Here is a 16,017-nt window from a genome sequence, read left to right as displayed (position 1 = left end):
TTAGCAAGATAGGCCAGAGTTGGATTCAGAATGTTTTTAAATGTCAAGTTAGAGGTTATATGTTATCCCAGAAACAATAGGACATTACCTTGATAATATTGTAATATATTCATTGAGTGTGAATGTGGTAAACGCTAAGTGGTTCATTTGGATTGAAAGAAAGGAGTAATTTTTTAGTAAAGGAATAAGAATTTCTGATGAAGAACAAAATAAGACATGTGCTTCTTTATCTCAAATGAGGCTGAAATTCTCTGATAGTGTGGTGCTATTTCTCCCAAAGTATGAGGCAGTATTAGAGAGTAACTTGGAAGTAGCTGGGAGAGGTGGTAGTAACTTCTCTCTTTTTTAGCTGTGAATCACTAAAAGTATTAAGTTTTTTCAATTATTTAAATAAATAAAGCTAGGCCATAGTACAGGTTTAAAGTAGTTCAAGAGAAGATAATGTATTTTATGCCATCTTGTAAATTGATTTTTGAAATGAAATCATGCAGGTTTGTTACCTATCTTTTGATGCTGTTATAATACCCAAGCCAAATTAATCACCAGGTATAGAGTCAAGCTTTTATTGCAGTGGCTAAAACTTTTGTTTTGTTTTGTAGGATTATTTAAGAAAATGTGATGAGTTTTCCCTCCAAGCCCTTCTACCTGAAACCTAGGGTTGCCTGTGTAGAGATTGTTATTTGAAAACAGAAATCAATGAAGTAAATTTGTTTTAATTATGTCTTGGTGTCTTTTCTTTTTATATAGATTTCTGTGGAAAGTCTCTGCTACCAATGACTTTATGTCATGACCGTACAGTGATACTGATGATTTTATCCCATAATAATTCTCACGCAGTGTTTTTTGTCAAGAATGACAAATTATTACAGACGGATTTAACTTGTGAACAATTTATTTTTGCAAAGAAGAAAATATTCTGTACTTTATAACCTTCAGAAATTGTATTTTTAAGTTCACTGAGATCAGTAAGTAATCAGAGATCTGATTACTTCCATTGGACCTCATTCATCAATTTTTCTTCTTTGAACCTAAGTTATTATTTCTACTTGCTCTTCATTATTTAAAGAGGCAAGGAATAATAGCATAAGCTGTGTGGTGAGATTATTGGAATTTGGCAGACTGATTAAGATGAGCCACACGTGTCCTGTCCTGAGTGATGTGTGCTGCTGATGTCAGCAGGAGAAACCACTCTCCACAGGCAGTTTTGAAGGACCTCTCCTTTTGGGGGAGGAAGAATAAATGCTCCTGAGGAGAGCTCAGTCTCTTCAGGAGTGGTTTTCCCTTGTGGTGGTCTGAGCAGCAGGAGCAGACGAGTCCTGAGGGCCCTGGCTGCAAAGCTGTTTTTCCATGAAGCTATGGACCCCAGGTGGTAAGTTGACATAAGAGCCCTGCTCTTTTGAATTAGCTGAACTGGAAGCCAGGTTGGGGATTGTATAGACTTAGGTTAGCATTAGGAGGACTGTCTGTATTTCTCTTTCCCTATTCCCTTGTTTTTGATTATATTAATTTCACCTTTGCTGTTTATTTCATTCCCATGAATAAAACCTGATTCTTTTGTGGAAAAGAGGCTGTCGGGCTCCTTTCTTATTGGCCTGTGAGAAATATCTAAAAAGCCAGTTCTGAGAGGAGGGAGCTTTGGACTGAGAGGTCCCTCATTATTTCCGGGACCCCAATATTACAGTGAGCCACTCAATTAACTCTCCATATGTTAAATTTGGCCCTCACAGCTGAAAGCTTTTGGAACCAAGTTAACAGAAAATGTTGACCTTGTAGTTTACAATGAATATTTATGGCAATAGACCTGAAGGAAGAGAACTTCAGTGCTTTTTGTATTTGGATTTGGGACACTTTAATATTTGGTTTGATAATAATCAGTATTTCTATTGTTTATATTAAAAACTATTTCTGTAAGATACATGTACATGGTGGGATAAATCCTGGGTATTATAAACTAAAATTTATATTTTTTCTAAAATTTTTCTTGAGAGTTTATAGTAATATAATTTGTTTTGCTGTTTTCTGTAGATTCTAAATATCCATATTTTGGTTTGAGAGATCACTATTTTCATAAAGCCCTATAAAATTTATCCTACTGTTCTACAGGTATATATGTCAAAAAAATCTATTCTAACTGCACAAATAGGATATATTTATCTAGCTTTATGAAGGTAGTGGATTATTCTTAAAGTATCTCTCCTCATTTGCCCTGATTTTTAATATTTTACTTCAATTTTTATATCAGAAACTGAACACTTAATTTTGCATCACATTATGCTACCTGACTAGCTTATCTCAAGAGAATTTTCAGGGTTTTTTTTTAACTCTTCGTCTTGAAGGATTTTTGAAATAGCAGTACTTTTTTTGTAAATAAAATTATTTTCTTATGTGAGAAGCAATTTAAAGAATTCCCATTTGTTGAACACATAAACAATAAATTATTTAAATGACTAAGGGTCTAGTAACACTCCTTTCAAAGTTATAGTTGTATTTTCAGGTTTTTCAAAATCTTTTTCAGTACAATTTTAAAAACTTTTTGGGCAATACCTTAATTGTTTTTTTGTTTTGGGGGGGAGTTTTTTGGTGGGTCAATGGGGGTTAAGTAACTTGCCCAGGGTCACACAGCTAGTAAGTGTCAAGTGTCTGAGGCTGGATTTGAACTTAGGTACTCCTGAATCCAGGGCCAGTGCTTTTACCACTGTTCTATCTAGCTGCCCCCGCAATACCTTAATTGAATAAAAAGTTAATGTAGCTTTTAAAAAATTGTCTTATAACCAGGTAGTCGTTATGTTAACAAGAAAATCTAGACCAAAAAAAAGCCAAAAATGTTGGTGTAATACTACATTCTTCAAATAGTATTTCATTGAATAGACCCCCAAAATGACATAATTATTCTTAAGATGAAAAATAGTATATCGTATACTTCAAGTTGAATTATTATTTTTGATGTGATTTTATGATCATCCTATATGTGACATGATTCCATTATGTATTGTACTTTCATGTATCATAACTCTATAGTTAATTAAAGATATAGCTATCTTTAAACCTAAAACACTTTTTTAATAATTAGAACTATTTAATAGTTTCCATGTGAGACAGAAGCATACTATTTGCTGATATAAACGCATTATTTTAAAAGTAGGCTTAATATAATAATTTACTTTTAACATTAAAATTGATTACAAAACATTTGAAAGACTATTTAGAACTGTCATAGATCTAGGCAGCTCCATGGAATTCCAGTCCGGATTATGAAGAACTTGAGGGGCATTTTTAAAAAACATATCTCATTTGCCATATTTAGTACGGAAAAACACTTCTATTCCAATCACATTTGCATAACAGATTATGTCTGAGAAATAGTCTAAATCTGACAAGACATGATCTTCTTGTGGACTCAATTATATAGAGTTTGAAATTCTTAGTACCTAAACGTGGTTCTGGTACATATGTTTGTTTTATGTATTATGTTTATAATGTACATACATGTTGTTTTAAAATTGAATTTATATTTTACTTTGTTTATGTATAGTTGTATAGTTTGACAGTGTATGAGGTTGTTTTCCTTAGCTTTTAGATGCTTCAATTTTATTTCAATTTAATTGGTTTTTTTGTACAACCCAGAACCAATGGTTGATTTGTTGTTTTCTGGGAGTCTTTTAGAAAATAGAAAGAAAAAAAACATAATAGATAAAGTATAACTGGCAAATACTGAATTAATAGGTTTTAATATTTCTTATAAGTCATTTGTCTCTTTTCACCCATGTCCAATTTTTTCCCTTTTTTCCCAAATTTGTAAGGATACACCCAGGGGTCATGCAGAATGCTTTCTCTCCCTGTCCCTTTAAGATGGGTTGGGCTAAGACCTTACCTGAGAAAAATCCTACCTCAGACATTGGGGGCCCACCCAATATGACTGAGGTTTCTGAGGCAACAGAGGAGAAAAACACAATGCATACTCTCAAATGAATCTTCAAAGTAGTGGTTTGTATCCTCTTAGAGGAGATAATATCACTTGGAGCCAGTGTAAGTCCATTAGGAATAAATCACTGCCAGGGCAGCTAGATGGCGCAGTGGATAGAGCACTGGCCTTGGAGTCAGGAGTACCTGAGTTCAAATCCAGCCTCAGACACTTAACACTTACTAGCTGTGTGACCCTGGGCAAGTCACTTAACCCCAATTGCCTCACTTAAAAAAAAAAAAAGAATAAATCACTGCCACTTTTAACTTCATTTCACCTTTTGACAGGGGATTGGTACATTAGGAACTCCCACAAACATAGTATGCAAGGCTATTTAGACATTATCTCTCATAATATATCCTCGTGGAGATAGAACGATGTGGACTTGATGCTAGTATGCAGTTATGTAAATTCAGAACTCGTTGAATGATCAAGACCAAAGAGATAAATTAATGGGAATGGATACAAGCATGGAAGGTCCTTTCCAGTTAAGAATGTCCCAGTGCTCTGCCCTTGACCTTGTCAATTTACTGTTTATCGTGATGTATAAAATCTAAATGTGTGGTCATCTTAAATTAGAAACTTTAGCACCAGTCTTTTGGGGCATTAGCATTTATTAAAGCATACTAGGTATTAGTAAAAAGGAAAACACATGGAGTTCAGAAAGTTAAGAAAAGGCCTATCAAGCCCAGAGTTCCAGCCTGGTCTGGTTCTTCCTCAAGTCCTCCACCATGAGCCTACTTCAGCCACGAACTGCCCCCTCAAACTGTGGAAGCTTTTGATAGGTCCAGAGCAGAGGCAATCCTTACACACTGCTTCAAGTTGATTAGTTTGGTCTCCTGTTGGGTTCAAAGTCCTTAGCTTCTGAGAACAATACCTTCTTAAGGTCTAGCCAGGTGTGGTTACAATCTAATTAACTTGAGGTAGGTTAATCAGCAAAGTCAATCACTCCCACTTAATTCAATCAGTTTAGATTCATCTCCAGGTGAGCCTTTGAATGAGGATCTGGCAAATCCCATGATTTTCTCACATGATATGAATGACTAAAAGTAGAGATGAAATGCTTAATCAAGCTGATGTATAACAGAAGCTAATATGACCAAACTGAGATCCATAATGATCTCAGTAAATTAGAAAGTATAGGGAAATCTAGAAGATGACACTTGCAGCAGATATGCCATTCTATACTTGGGTTCAAACAATAGACACTCCAAGACAGCAATGTAAGAAGTTCAAGAGATTGGGAGGTTGTTTTTGTTTTTGTTTTTGTTTTTGTTCAATACCTGGGGGCTTTGGGTAGACTGAACTTAGGATGAGTCAGTGGTGTGATAGCACCACCAAAGAAGTTAAGAATGTTTGAGGATGCATCATACAAGCATAATGTGCATGACAAAGGCCATGTACTCCAGTCTGGTTACACTACATCTGGACTAGTGTATTCATTTTTGAGTGCCATTTTTGTTTTAACAACCTTGGTCTCCCCAACGTACCGAGGCTAGAAGTGCAGGAAATATTCACAGGGTGGATCCTCCTGGTGATCAGCATGCTAGCATTTAACTCCTCTTTTTCTATCCCTCCTTCAACAACCTGGTGACCCCCAACTCCCAAGGGCTCACCATATTAATGCTAAAGAGTGGCAACACCTGAGTGACATACCCCACTGCAGCTCACAACTCCCAAACTCAAGACCTCTATGAGGCTCAGCTCTCCACTCTCTGTTCCCACCCCTTCATTTAGCTAGCATTATAGGTGAGCTGTATATTACCTTGCTCATGCTACTCTGACCAGCTAGTGCTGTCTGCAGGAAGGCAGCCAGGAGTGTGAGAAGTACCAAAATCTCATCCCACAGGAATGTGTTGAATGAACTGTCATCATTTAGCTTAAAGAAGAGAAGGTATAGGAAGAATGCTGGGATCTCTGTCCAAAGTTTGAAAGAGTTGTGTAGAAGAGAGATGAGAATTATTATGGATAACCGGAGAAGACAGGAGGATCAATGGATGGGAGCTGCCGGTCAGGAGGGTAGATCTGGGATTAGTACCTTCTACCCTGGCACATGAAAATCCTTCTACCCCTTAGTGTGTGGCCTAGTGAACTATTTTATCCCAAACTACATTCATCACCTGGTACCCAGCTCTTTGGCAATGAACCTTTCCAAACGTAGCAAGGTAAATGTCAACAGCAGAAAGCCTGTTGTCAGGTCTGTCCTGAAAACTTTTGTAGCTTGGTAGTGAGGACTAGTAGAACTTGAATTTTGTGTTCATGGAGACAAGGCCACTTCTACTCCTGATGAAATATAAGAAAGGGATAGAGGTTGAATATCAATAGTCTATGCTTTAAAAAGTTTTTTGTTTTTTTTTTAACTGATTTCCATATATTATTATGGTGTTTATCATAATATGTCAATTAACATATTCTTGACATAATATTTATATTAGATCTAAATAAATGGACAAAGTGGATAACCTGTTTGTTCGGCAGTGTCGATATCATACCAGTGGACTTTGAGGAACAAGATCCATGCCAAGAAATTATGCATGGTAAGTAATTAGTAAAAAATATTTTTTTCCTGAAAACATTTTTGAAGTATTTCTATGTCCCACATGCACTGGTTTTTACTGTTGTCCAAACAAAATTCAGTCATGGTAGCCCTAGCATGTAATCTTTATTCTCATAGTGAAAATAGGAAGTTAACTTTGTGTGTTTTTTCCTCAAGTTCTCTTTTGAAGATCTGTGAACAGATTGCTGTATATGGAATAGTGAATTGTTGAATTGAGAGCCCTGAGAATAGTGTTTTTCATGCTCGTACTTTAGAGTTCCGTTATGTAAACTTGCCTGTATCATTTGACACATTGCATAATATTGTAAAGCCTACTCAAAGTGTCTAATTCTTAATTTATAATTTTCCTTTGACTTTAAAATGATTGAACTTAAAGTATGTCAATTTCCTTGGACATTTTTCTTAGTAATTCCTAATGAAATTGGCAAGCTATTTCTTATTAAGGCTGTTTTGAGTTTTTTCCTTTTATTCTAGGTGAATAAAATTTGATATATAAATAATAAGGTTAACTGCCTTTAATTAAAAATGTAACTGGAAAATATTTAAAACAGATATAAAGATATCTAGAATTGACATTCATTTTTTTATTGGTCTTTGTGTTTATTCATCATGCCTAATGAAACAAGGATACCGTCAGCAGATTGACAGCTCTGTGATATTTGTGAATGTTTTTGTTTTCCATCAGTTGGCTGCCACAGCCCCACAGTCACTGGACTTCCAAAGCTTGTACCCCTTGGTGAAATGCATCATAATGGGAATGCAACAAGATCATTATTTGATGCCTCATCTATATTCTCTCCATCCATTATTATACATTTCAACAAATTATTACATAGATTTTGAAAATTGGTCTTGATTCTTTTCTCTGATTTCCAAAGTATTTTATTTTATTTTTGCTCTCTGAAGTACATTGGTATCTATATCGTTTTATTTGATATTCTTGAAGGGCTGTTGTCAAAATATTCTAGCTAGTACTTGCCCATCAGCAAGTAGTCCAATAATGCGAGAAAAGAAAAAGAATAAAGTCTTTAAGTGTTTAAAATTTTAAAAAGAACTTGTTTAATAGTAACATGAAGGAATCTTAAGTAGTTCGTTGTATGTTAAATAACTGTGCAACATGAAGTCTAGTCAAAAGCAGTTGGGGAATTAAGGATTAAACTATGGAGGTCTAAATAGGATTTTCTTATAAAGCTTAACTGAATGCCCAGTATTTAACTAAATAGTATGTGCACTGAGTGCACATGAAGTTTTGAAGTTCCTTATTTTAGTGGGTGTTGAACTTTGGAAATAGCTTTTTAGAATGTGAATCAGGTAAGGACATAAATTAAGATATTACTTTGTGTGAAATGATTTTACATCTGAAGGCTTGCCAGATGGTAATTAGGTAATGACTCTAGAGTTTAAAACTTATTAGAGTATGAAATTTAGCAAAGAGAATGTTTAGTTTTTCTCCTGTACTATTTAAATAAAAAGTATTTTGCTTCCAGATTCCTAGTTCTGGTCCTTTAGGGGAAATTAATTACCCTTTGTTAGTCTAATTTTCCTTTTCAGCCTTTACACTTTTTTAGTCTGTGAGATTTTCAGTGTCCTCCATTCAATGTTCCTTTCTCTGTTATATATCTTTTTTTTTAAAGAGATTTATATTTCCTTTATTAGGATATAGTCTTTCTTTCTTTCTTTCTTTTTTGGGGGCAGGGCAATTGGGGTTAAGTGACTTGCCCAGGGTCACACAGCTAGTAAGTGTTAAGTGTCTGAGGTCAGATTTGAACTCAGGTCCTCCTGAATCCAGGGCCAGTGCTCTATCCACTGCACCACCTAGCTGCCCCTTGTTATATATCTTTTAATCTGGGCACTACAGTAGCATTAGTGCTGCCTTTGCTCTCACTACAGGACTGGCTCCTGTACTTTTCTGGTCATATCTCTGAATTGTTTTGGGGGTTTATCCCCCTGTGGCTTACTTATGCCCACCATATCATGAGGACTTATTAAATATATTCCATGCTTTGCTAAGCACTTAGAAATACAAAGATAAAATAATCAATTCCTGCCCTCAAAGACTTCACAATACATACATAAGTAGGTAAACACAAGATCATCTGGTGAGGAAGAAAGCACTAGGAACATGGGAGGCTACTCACAGGAGGTGATCCCTGAGCATGGAGCCTAGAAGGAAGCTTAAAGCTTTTTCCAGGTGGAGTCAGAGGACAGAGCATCTGTTGTTCACAGCATTCAGTGTGTACAAAAGTCACAGAGGCAGGAGATAGAGCCATGTGAATGCCTGGGGCATACACAATGGGAAGGGGAATTGTGTGAAATCAGTTTAGCAAGATAGGCCAGAGTTGGATTCAGAATGTTTTTAAATGTCAAGTTAGAGTTTCAATGTTATCCTGGAAACCATAGGACATTTACTTGATAATATTGTAATATATTCATTGAGTGTGAATGTGATAAACATCTCTAAGCAGTTCATTTGAATTGAAAAAAAGGAGTCCATTTTATTAATAAAGGAATAAGAATTTATGATGAAGAACAAAACAAAGCACCAGCCCTGAATTCAGGAGGACCTGAGTTCAAATCATGCCTCAGGCATTTGACACTTACTAGCTGTGTCAAGTCACTTAACCCTCATTGCCCAGGGGGGAAAAAAAAAAAAGAAAAAAAGAAGACATGTTCATCTTTTATTTCACATGAGTCTGAAATTCTCTGATGGTGTGGTGCTGTTTCTCCCAAAGTATGAGGCAGTATTAGAGAGTTACTTGGGAGTAGCTAGAAGAGTTGATAGTAATTCATCTCTTCTTTAGCTTCGAATTCACTAAAATAGCAAGATTTAATCTTATGCCAATTATTGTAAATAAGTCAAGCTAGACCATTGTACAGGGCTGCTGTAGTTCAACAGAAGATAATGAATTTTATGCCATCTTAATAGGCTACTTTATTAGAATATAAATTGATTTTTGAAATAAAATAATGCAGGTTTGTTACATATCTTTTGATGCTGTTATAAAACCCAAGCCAAACTTCACACCAGGTAGAGAGTCAAGCTTTTATCCTAGTGCTTGAAACATTTGTTTTGTTTTGTTTTGGTAGGAATACCTAAGAAAATGTGATGTTATTTGTAAATAGAAATCACTGTAGTAAATTTGGATTAATTATGTCTTGGTTTCTTTTCTTTTTATATAGATTTCTTTGGAAGACCTGTCTATGATCTGGATGATTTTATGGCATAATTAATTCTCACGCAGTGTTTTATTACTGACTAATTTAGCTTAAGGACAATTTGTTTTGGATTAAACTTTTTTTGCCAAATTGTATTCATCTCTACACTTTTTATTGAGGAGGGTGACCAGGTCCTGGAACAAATTCACCTCTAAACTGGAGTCAGCCTCAAGCTTCTCCTCAGCCCCGGGGGGAGGGGGGGGGGGAGCAGCACTTGGGCTGTCTGTGTCAGCTTCACCAGGAGGAAGCCAGGCAGGCTGCTCAGCCTCCAGAGCTTTAGGCCTGGGCCTTCCTGTGTCAGGACGACTTCTTCAGAGAGTGGCAGGCACAGTCTCAGGGGGCAGGTGAAGGTAATCTCAGAGATACTGAATGTCCTCATTGGTACCTGTGAGGAAAATGCCTCCTGCTCAATAATTCTCTGGAACTCGGGGGTGGTGATGTGTCCAAGGCTCATTTATTGTCATTCTCCAGAGAATGGCCAGCCCAGTGTGCAGCTGGTGGGTGCCAAGAATGGGGGCTCACAGGCCCCATTCCCCCTAGTCCCTAATGCAAATGGACCTTCCCTTTTTTTCATCACTGGTCTGATTACTCAAGGGTTAGGATCTACATGCAAACATGAGCTAGCCTGAAAGCAGTATTCCTAACCCTAATTTCCATAATTATTCTTTGGGTTGGAGATGAAAGTAGAAAAGAAAACAAAATTTCTTTTTTTCTGGAGAAAGGGCACAAACCTGAATATGACAAGTGCACCACACAAACTCAGAAATAAATACACACACACACACACACACACACATACACGTAAGGCAACGCACCTCCCATCTCTCTCTGAATCCCATTGGCTTGTCGTGGAGCGGTACAATCTACACAGGACATCTAATCCAATCAGAGAACAGGGGAAGGAAAATTATATAGCAACAACAACAACAACAACAACAAAAACCAAGATGCAGGTGTCCCTGAAGTTGAACAACAAAAACAGGACGCAAGTGCCCCTAAAGCTGAATAACAAAAACAAGATGGAGGTGTCCCTGAAGTTGAATAACCATAACAGGCTGCAGGTATCCCTAAAGTTACATTAAAGAAACAGGACGATGATGTTCCTAAAGCTAAGTAACAAAAACAGGATCAGCACTTAATACAATCTGAGAAAAACACACTGCTCCCCCCATCTCTCACAATCCCCCCCATCTTATTTTCTAGGCAATGTGTTCTCACCATTTAAATCTCCACTTATCATACATTTGCTCAAATAGTGGTTTTTGGTCCATATCTTACTTTCAGTAATAACTCATTCCATGTGTCATATAGGGGAAATTGAGTCAGGAGAATCCTACCTCAGCCTGCTGCCAAAAGTCATTCTTCCAGCCTTTCCCATGACCATTCCATCACCTGCAATTCCACCCCTTAGGGTTGCTGGCATGACTCATTGAATGCTCAGTAGTAATCTTTGATGGTCATACCTGAAGTCAGACTCAGAATAATGACAGTTAACAGTCCCCTAATGACTTTATATAGCAAGTTCCAATAATCAGTACTGCAAGTGAATTCACTTCTCAAGGATCCCATATCTGAGATAGCAAACATTAGTGATACTTGCACTTATGTTAAGCAGATGCTTTTCATCCTTATGGGAGTATATACAAATGAATTTTGCTTTAAGATGCTTTGCAATCAACAAAAGAGTTGGGATAAGTGTAAATCATCCCAAATTGCATACAGAGAACAGATTAGAAAAGGCTTTCACCTACCAGTATATAGTTTTAGTTCTTAACCATGTAGGCACAAATATAGGATTTTGCCTTCAGAATTCCTTAAAACTATGGGAACATCTTGAAGGTGACTCAACTAGTTTGCAGGAAGTTCCAAACATGTTCTAATTCCAGATTAAATAACAAATATAGGTAAATTCAGATTTCCTATTTTAATAGAATTTTTAAAACTACTTCAATGATATTTATTTCTGCTGCTACTTATACTCTTGAGTTCATATTCTTATCTTTCAGCAGAGACCTTAATATCTTTTTTATTTAGAATTTTATTTTTTCCCAATATACATGGAAAAACTTTTAACATTGATTTTTAAAACTTTGTGTTCCCAAATCTCTTTCTCCCTCTCTCCCCAACCACCCCTCCTTAAGAAGACAAGCAATTGAATATAAGTTATGCATGTGGAGTCATGCAAAACATCTTCACATTAGTCAGGTTGTGAAAGAAATCAGACCACAAAACCTTTAGAAAAAGGAACTAAAAGAATTATGGTTCAGTCAGTATTCAGACACCATCAGTTCTTTCTCTGGAGATAGACTACATTTTTCATGAGTCCTTCTGAGTTGTCTTGGATCATTGTATTGCTAAAAATAACTACATCATTCACAGTAGATCGTTTTACAATATTATTGTTATTTTGTATACAGTACATCTCATTTTGCATCAGCTCATGTAAGACTTTCTAAGTTTTTCTGACAGCATCCTGCTCATCATTATTTTTTGATTTGTGGGGCAGTGAGGATTAAGTGACAGGGTCACACATCTAGCAAGTGTCAAGCGTCTGGGGCTGGATTTGAACGCAGGTCCTCCTAAATCCAGTGCTGGTGCTTTATCCACTGTGCAACCTAGCTGGCCCCTATGCTCATCATTTCGTATAACACAATAGTGTAACATCATAATCTTATCCCACAGTTTGTTTAGCCATTCCCCAACTGATGCGCATCTCCTCAATTTGGAATTCAAGTTCTTTTTCCATCTCTTTTTGGATACCCACCTAGTATTTTATTACTAGATCAAAGACTATACATGGGTTTATAGCCCTTTGGCCATAGTTCCAAATTGCTCTACAGAATGAATCAGTTTAGGGGCAGCTAGGTGGCACAGTGGATAAAGCATTGGCCCTGGATTCAGGAGGACCTGAGTTCAAATATGGCCTCAGACACCTGACACTTACTAGCTGTGTGACCCTAGGCAAGTCACTTAACCTTCATTGCCCTGAAAAAAAAAAAAAAAAGAATCAGTTTACAACTTTACCAAGAGTGTATTTTTTTTTCCAGAAAAAAGGAATTTATTTTTATTCAAGTAACTGCAAATTGGAACCAGACTGGGGGCTGGAGGTGGTTCACAACAGTCTGGGACCATCTCTTCCCCCACTTCAGCTGGACCTCCTTCCCTTTACCTTCACAATTTGAAGATTCCTGAAACAGGGCCTGATAGAAGTGGGGGTGGACAGCTCTCCTGGGACCCACTTCCCCAACATTGTGACATTTTTTAGTAAACTAGGCCTGGTGTCCACTGTATCTCCCCAAGCCCCGCTTGCGATGATTTGGGGAGGATGAGCAGGGTGGATGGGGAAGGGTTAGAGGGCAGGTGAACATGAGAACCAATAAAACTGCATGGCTGAGTGTCTGGAAGCCACAGAATGCAAGAACTAAACCGTTTTAAAAAGAAAACCAACAAAATGTGTTCAGAGGTAGACTGTGAATTGAGAGAAGATGTAATCAGGTCCTAGGGGGAGGGGAATGGCATTCTGAAAGGATGGATGGGGGAGGGGGGCCTGAGGAGGAAATATCCTTGCAAAACATGCATTGCAAAGACCAAAATCATGGCCCAAGGAGGGCCAGCCCAGGAAGGAAAAAGGTATCCATCTTCAGGTTGTTTTAGGACACCAGGAAGTCCAAATTAGGTTGAGGTCCCATGAACCTCCCACAAGGAGGAGATTCAGATAATGAAGAGATAACCTACTTTATCTCACTGTAAATATAACTATTCTTCTTCCCCCTATTCAAGACACCTATCTCCATGGTACTCTCCCTGTGGTCACTCACAGTATTGCAATAAAATTTAGGAAACTGAGTCACTGAGTCTCATAATTCCTTGGGATGCCTCTGGATCAATCTGATCAATTAAACCCACTCCCCACATCATATCCACTCTTAAGTGAGTCAGGGACATGTACTAGTGTTTCTTGGAAATTGGAGTGGAGTTTTACAAGTCACTAGTGTATGAGATAATGGACTTGAATCAGTTCTGTATGAAATGATGGATTTGAGTCAGATTAAACTCAGGGGATGGGGTCTGGAAGATACCCAGCCCCCCCCCCCCAGTATAGTTAGTTTCTCTGTCTTTGCTTAAACTTTTATTGCTTGTCAGTTCTCATGGTCTCCTTTAAATTTTATCACCAATTACCACCATTCAGGCCCTGCTTACTTGTCAGCTACATCTTAGTTTTATGGCCTGTAATAAAATCATGTCTCCAACCAGTCTGCCCCCACCCACATGTCAGAACCCCAGTCCCTGTTATGGATTAATTGCAATCAGATAGGGGAATAATTTCTGCCTCCCCTTTTCTTTGACATTCCTCAGACTTGTTACCAACCCACTTCCCTCTTCCTTTGATTTGACCTTATTCCCCTCCCCTTTCCCCCCTTGTTCCTGGAACACGTATGCATGTCTCCATACATTGATCACGAGCTAAGTACGCACCCTGGGTGAGACAGGATTGGGTATTAGATTGTGAGCTCACCCTAGTGCATGTGGGGACTTTCCTCTCCCAAATTCCTATAAAAATCCAAAGCATGAGTCTATTATTGCAACTCAATCTGTCATTGAGTTTGCCTGTTTTCATTAGAAGTAATAAATCTGTCTCTGCTTGACTTGGTGGTCTCCTCAAGTTACTTGGGTAAACTGAGGCAGTTTGTCTGAAACACTAGGAAGACTGAGTTCATCTAGCAACACCCCCAGCCCCCACCCCTACCCTGCACCCCAAGTTCAGTGTCCCTCCGGTCCTGCCCCACCAGTCCCACATCAAAGAGAAGCAGAGGGGCAGCTAGGTGGGCCGGTGGAGTCAGGAGGACCTGAGTTCAAATCTGACCTCAGACACTTAACACTTACTAGCTGTGTGACCCTAGGCAAGTCACTTAACCCCAACTGCCTCACACACACACACACACACACACACACACACACACACACACACACACACACAAGGAGCAGAGAAGATAAAGATGAAGAGTTTTGCAAGGACCACATGTCCATACAACCACAGGTTGCCGGCTTCTTTCCCCCCTGTGCAAAATCACCCACATTAGGAAACCTGCCTGAGGCATCTACCTCCCTGGTGTGCTCTGCTCCGGACAGAGCCAGCCAGGGGGCAGCAGGGCTGGGGCCAAGCTGCCTGTGTATGACAGCACTGAGCCTTCAGCTGTCTTTCCCTCCTCCTTCCCTGGCTCCTGCAGAAACTTGCACAGGTGAGACAGCAGGTGCCCACAAGCCCCAGGAACCCAGAAGGAGGGAGGTTGGGGAGCTGTGTATGGAGGAGGGGGAGAGGCAAGTCTTGGTGGAGGGTCCCCTGATTGGACAATGGAGACGTCATTCAGAACTGACAGGGCGGGGCCAACCGGCTGACTTCCCCAGTCTAGGGGAGACAAGAGGTGCCTCAGAGCAGCTACTGCTCCTGGGGCTGTGAGAACTTGGGTCATGGTGAGAGTGCAGCTGCTGCAGCTGTTGGAAGCACTGAGGGGAGTGGGGGGGAGGGCTGGAAGGGAGCAGAGGGGGAGCCGGGAGCTCTATCAAACAATTAAACAAAACTTTTTCTTCTACATTCCAGGCACAAACTTAAACATACATAGTTTCTTTTTAAAAAATTTTATAAGCAAATAACTAAATAAATAAACTGGTGTCTAAGGTGACAATTTGTGGAAAGTATGACTATTTGAGGATTCCTGAAAACCCATTGTTTTCTATCTTCATGAAGACAAATGTGAGAATGGAAATAGGGGTAAAGGTTCTAAAGAACCAAATTTTCTAATTAAGGAAAAATTTCTTCCAAATGGGAATAATCCAAAGAAGAAGACATCATAATATGTTCCTCATTACTAGAAGTGTTCAGGTGGAAGCTATAAGGCACTTAATGGGGATGTGGTAAAACTGGTTCCTCTTATTCAAGCACTGTTGAAGTAGAATGATTCAAAGTGCCTTCCAATTCAGAAATTCAAGAATTCTATGATCCTTATACATAACTCAGTATTGTATAGTTATCTCTATACACTACCCCACATTGTAAGCTCCCTTATGGCAAATACAAAATCTTAACAAACCTTTAAGCTTCCCTAAACCTAGTCTAATGCTCAGTACATAGACAACTAAGAAACGTTTGTGTAATTGAATTCATTTATGAATTAAATGGAAAAAATTGAACAGGTGTCCAAAAAAATAACATTCATAAATTTTGCTAATAAAACTAGTGTGAGGAAATACTACCTCATAGGGAAATTTTAAGGTATATCCCATT

At 38.3% G+C, this 16,017-nt stretch overlaps 1 long non-coding RNA gene across 1 annotated transcript; it reads left to right on the top strand.

Moving 5' to 3' along the window:
- Positions 1 to 987: 987 nt before the first annotated feature.
- LOC122730049 lies at positions 988 to 9,790 on the top strand. Its single transcript, XR_006353376.1, has 3 exons — positions 988 to 1,369; positions 6,397 to 6,498; positions 9,699 to 9,790. It is a non-coding gene; the product is annotated as an uncharacterized LOC122730049 (long non-coding RNA).
- The last annotated feature ends 6,227 nt before the right edge of the window (positions 9,791 to 16,017 follow it).

This window comes from Dromiciops gliroides, chromosome 5 (genome assembly GCF_019393635.1).
Source record: "Dromiciops gliroides isolate mDroGli1 chromosome 5, mDroGli1.pri, whole genome shotgun sequence".
Lineage (NCBI taxonomy): Eukaryota > Metazoa > Chordata > Mammalia > Microbiotheria > Microbiotheriidae > Dromiciops > Dromiciops gliroides.
The sequence above is the reverse complement of the archived record's forward strand: the minus strand, read 5'-3'. Positions and strand labels throughout refer to the sequence as shown.